This window comes from Suricata suricatta, chromosome 3, assembly GCF_006229205.1.
Source record: "Suricata suricatta isolate VVHF042 chromosome 3, meerkat_22Aug2017_6uvM2_HiC, whole genome shotgun sequence".
NCBI lineage: Eukaryota > Metazoa > Chordata > Mammalia > Carnivora > Herpestidae > Suricata > Suricata suricatta.
In genome coordinates, this window is record NC_043702.1 from 132927435 (window position 1) to 132932803 (window position 5369).

General features: G+C 37.6%; 1 protein-coding gene and 1 pseudogene across 1 annotated transcript in view; one reads left to right on the forward strand and one right to left on the reverse strand.

The window, feature by feature from the left end:
* Positions 1–5369, reverse strand: part of LAMC1 (laminin subunit gamma 1) — a 175939-nt gene that overhangs the window by 159211 nt on the left and 11359 nt on the right. The window lies entirely within an intron of this gene.
* Positions 1402–1498, forward strand: LOC115288807 (annotated as a pseudogene).

Genomic DNA, 5369 nt, shown 5'->3' on the forward strand with positions numbered 1-5369 from the left:
CTCCAGTCTCCCACTAAAGGAGTGTTGGCTTATCCAGCAATATTCCAAAAGCACAGTAGGGTAAAGACTACCCCTTTTCTGTAAATATGTCGAGTGGGGATGAGCAATAAAGAATAACCTTTTTCTGGTGTGCCTGGGTGGCTCAGTCGGTTAAGCATCCAACTTTGGCTCAGGTCATGGTCTCGTGGTTTGTGGGTTCGAGCCCCACATCAGGCTCTGTGCTGACAGCTCTGTGCTGCTTTCGATTCTGTGTCTCTCTCTCTCTTTGCCCCTCCCCCATTAGTGCTCTGTCTCTCTCTCAAAAATAAAAAACCCATTAAAATGAAAAAAAATAACCTTTCTCTTTTGCCAATTGAGGCTGAAATACACACACACACACACACACACACACACACACACACACAGAGGTGCATATCTGTTTTTCATTTGTATTAAAAACTTCTTTCATATCATAAAAATATGTAACGACACCAAGGGCAAAACTGCTGGTTGGAGGAGCCTCCAGTCCCCCTGGCTGGCACAGTGGTGAGTCCCATGGCTCTCACCACCTCCAAGGCAAAGCTCTGACTCAAGTCCAGCTCTAGTCACCCGGCTGCAGAGTTCACACACTAGGTGCCTATCCCTTGGACCAGTAGCCTCGCCTACCCAATGCCCCCAGCCAGATATAGTCTCAGACCTCATGCTAAAGTCTTATTTAGGTGAAGAGGTAAACACACATGAGTGGTAGTGAGTTAGAAGATCAAAAGAAGATACCCTTCATGCTGACACCTTTAAAAGAGCATCGGGGACTCATAAAAATCACAAGCGATGCTTCACTTTTACCACAAAGGAGCACTGACTCACCTGGATCAGGGTCACATTTTAGGTCCATTGGATGTACAACAGGGTGGTACTGCTTCTAAACACAATATAAACTAAATAGATTTAACTTAATCACTTAATCCTTCATATAAACATTTCCTTCAGTTAATATAAGCAAATATACTATTCGTCAGTAGAACCATTCTTTCTGGGGAGTGAGGGGGAAGATCCTGAAATCTGCAGGAGAGGGGAAAAGAAGAAAAGGTCGAACTCAGTCTGAATTACACCTTTTATAGCACTGCCACCTACTGCATACACTAAGAAATAGCACCATGAAGAAAGTTTAAGAAAAGCAAACAAGCAAATTAAAGGCACAGAGATTGGATTTTGTATTTAAAGTACAAGGCAGTCTCCAAATTAGGAATAGATTGTTTTCCAAAAGTTCGCTCTAAGGTAAGGTTTGGAACTCAGACCCCGTATTTTCACAGGAACTCTGGTTTGAAAAGTGGCCAGGCCACTGCCGCGTCAGCATACGAAAGCCTTTGCGCCCTATGGTGCCCCGGGGCTGTAAGAGCGGAAGTACCGACACAGGATCCACCTGCCGGCTCTGGCCGCATGGATACTAAAACTGGAAGGATAAAGAGAAAATCAGCATGGCCCCTGCGCAAGGATGACACGGAACAGGACTCACAATTCAGCAAAAAGAAAAAGAGGAATGTTTTGCCTTACTCCTGCCCAAAGCGAGCAGGTGCCAAAAATGTTTTCTAAAAAAGCTGTCTTTAGTATCCATACCCCATCCATCCATTTTGCATCAGTTTTTAAACTTCCAATTCACCCAGGCTGCTAACTTTCTTTCTTTTATGCAATACCTATGACTAGGTGTCTTTTCAGGAAAGAAGGGGATAGTGGTAGGGGCAGAGCAAGGAGTTACATCTTGAATGTTTTCCTGAGGGAACATTACAGAGCAGTGGGGGGAATGGAGTAGGGTATTTCTTTGAGAACTGTTATGGAAGAAAAAAATGAAAAATTCTGCTTATATTTTGTCTTCATAGAATAACGACTAAAAGTTTTAGGTAAAATAACTGCCTTTACTGTCTTAAACAATTCCTGACAAAAAAGCAACAAGATTTATATGTGAAAGTACGGTAATTTCAAAAATTAATGACAAACAGTGTAACATAATCCAAAGCAACACGTATTCCTCACTCCAGAGGCAAGGGCACTCCCAGCAAACCTACTCTCATCCTGTCATGAGTTTTGGAGCAAAACAAATTACACACAATTCATAAAGCAAATTTGGTGTTATGAACAGGTATTTAACCTTCCTCATTAATTTAACTGAAGGGTCTTCCAAAATATATAAACATATGCAAATAACGTGCAAACACAAATGACACACAGAAAGAAAAAGTTTAAAGATACATTTATTTTGCCTTCCTGGTCTCAGGATTGTAAAGTCATGGTCAGTCTTTCATCTTCAAATTCTATTTTAAAATCAGCTGTGTTTAAAACCTACTATAACTTAGAACAGGAAAAAAATCTTACAAGAGATAAACAGTAGTAACTGAGGAAGAAAAGACAAAGAAAACAAAATGTCATTTATGTCCACATAGATCTTTTTTTATTATAGTAAAATAGACATTATACAAAATTTCCTATCTCGAAGAGAAATCATCTTACCAGAATTTCTTGTTTTGCTTTTATGGCTTTGATGACACATTCAAGGATCTTTCTGGGATACTGCTTACGTTTTGTGGCTATATCTACTATGATTTCATCAAGCTGATCTTCAAGTTCTTAAATATCAGAATCTATTTTAAGAGAAAAATATCAAAATTTTCTTAAAATACATTGCTTATATTCTATATAGTAATATAATACAAATAAACTAAATTTAGAAGACAAAATAATTAAGGAAAACAAATATGGTAAGTTTATGGATACCCCCACTTGATGATTCATTCATTTATTTGCTCACTGAAAAATCAATTACTGAGCACCTGTGGGAAGCTTGGCCTAAAGCAGAAAAATACAAAGATGAATATAACGTGATCCCTGCTCTCTAAAGGATCACAGTTCACTGGAAGAAACAGGTAACTGCAAAAACAACTTGATAAATTCAACAGAGGTAGGAACAAAATGCTATTCAGACACGGAACAACGGAACACTAACTCCGCCTGGGGAATTTTAGACTTTAAACAGAAAGTAACATCTGAGCTGAGACTTGAAATCTACATGTAAATCCATTAGATTAAAAGAAGGTAGAAAAAAAATTACAGAGAGAAGCATTCTAGGTAGAGGACACTGTATTTGCATGATCATGGACTTTTAGGGAAACTGTTCTAAAACTAAAAGTTCTAACAGCTGCAGGATAAAGCATAAGGAAAGAAGGTGATATAATTATAAAAGAACTAGACTGTAAAGGGCATTTAATGTCAAAGTTTCTAACATGCTTTGAGTTTATTATGTGTTCACCAAAGCTGTGACAGTAGCAGAGAGTAGAGATGCTAAATCTGAAATAGACACAACTGGATAAATAGCAGGAAAAAGTAAGAGACACATGACTTTAGAATCTCTTTGATTTAGCTAAAACTATGTTGTCCATGGCTTTCCTGTTTTAAAATAGTGATTCTCAAACTTTGGTAGAATGAATAATCATATGGGGACCTTGTCAGAAGTGCAGAAATTTTGATTCAGCAAAGGCCTCTGAAATGGAGCCCCAAAATCAGACACCCCAGATGAAATCAATGCCATTGGCACATCAATCTTATTTTGAAAATCATCTTAAAGAATAAGTAGTTAAAAATACTAAAGAGCTAAGGCCATTGGTTTAACTGGTCTCATGTCATGCGTGTTCTGCTGTGTCAGTCTATGCTGGAAATGTCTCTATTTTACTGAGTAGAAGCTTCGTTAAGAAGTCTGAGATAGTAATATACATATTTTTGGAAACATTTCCAAACATTGCTGATATATATCAGCATATATATATATATATGTATATATGCACACATTGGGTAAAGATTAATGACATATATCAGGTCTCTCTCATTCATGTGACAAATACTCATTAAGTCCAACTAAATTACTTCTTTTGAGAATATTATGAGAAAATCAGCCATTGCTTACTTTGAATACTCTCTTAAAAGGGCAGCTCTCCCTAAGTATTAATTTATCCATTTTAAAAATTCAATCATTAGCCTGAAATAATAACGTAGTATTTCACAGGTGGAAAAAAAAGTCTCCTGGCTACATTTTCTACGTAGGAGGAAAGTGGTTTCTCAGCGCCACCTACCGATAAAGCTACAAAACTGAAATGTATAAACAATGTGAGCAGGGAAGATTTTGTCACCAATGTAACAAGTATTTACTGGGTACCTATGTGCCAAGCTAAGTGTTGAAAATTTAGTGATAAGAAAAACAAATATAGCCCATGCTCTCAAGGAACTTACACTTTAATTCTTAAATGTACCTGGTCAAACCTAAAATCAAGTCCTTTCAGGGTAATTACGGAGGAAAGGAGAAAGTTGATTTCACTTGTATATTCACTCATTTAATTCTTTCATTTCTCCACTCATTTCTAAAATGATCCCTGTGAACAAACCAAACCAAAAAAAAAAAAAAAAAGCTCTCTCCTTTGTGAAGCTTACTTATTGCTTCTATGTATTAGATCAGATACAAATCCTTTTAATTCTATCTGCTGAATATCCCTCGAACATTTGTCATAGAGCAAGCCTTCACCATCTTTCACTGTACTACTGCAACAACTTCCCTAAGATCAGCCTGCCTTGAATTTCTCTCTTCTCCAATCTATCCCCTACACACCCAGCAGGTAGCTTCCTAGAACACAAAGCTTTTCATGTAAATTCTACTTTAAAAATCTCCACTGGTCCCCCATCGACTACAGGATAAAATGCAAATTCCTTAGCAAACTCTCAGGGCTCTTTGTGATGTGGCCCCAGATTCTCTCTCTGGCCACATCTGCCATTAGTTTTCCCAATTCATTTCTGGTATTTTCCAAACATATCACTCCTCTGTGCCTTTGCACATGCTGTTTTCTTTACTTCAAATGTCCTTCCTCCTTTTTATCTAACATCCTGTCATTTTTAAAATGCATTTAATTTAATAACAAGCCACCCTGTTAGGTCTTCTCCCCCTTCCCAAACAGTATAGTAATTCCTTGTCCATTTCCTTCTATTAACAATAAGTTCTTAAATGGTAAGGATCATGTATTCTCATCTATGTCCTAGAATTTGGTATAATGCCTGGCATTATCAAGTGCCCATGAAAGACAGTAAAATTATAGTATTCTTAACTATTTCCCCCTCACATTATAAAGAGGAAAAGGGACAAAGAATCACCATACTCCAACAAGGCTGCCAATTTATTAGAAAATATGTATCTTAATCTATAAATTGATGAATCCTATTGCTAAAGGCAGCCTGGAGCAAACAATAGAGCAATTCCAAAGTGACTTCACAGAACAAGAGTCACATACAGACACAGCAAAGGCGGGGCAGTTTGAAACTACTCTTAGGTGATTGTGATCCACTCCCTCTTCCCTACTGAC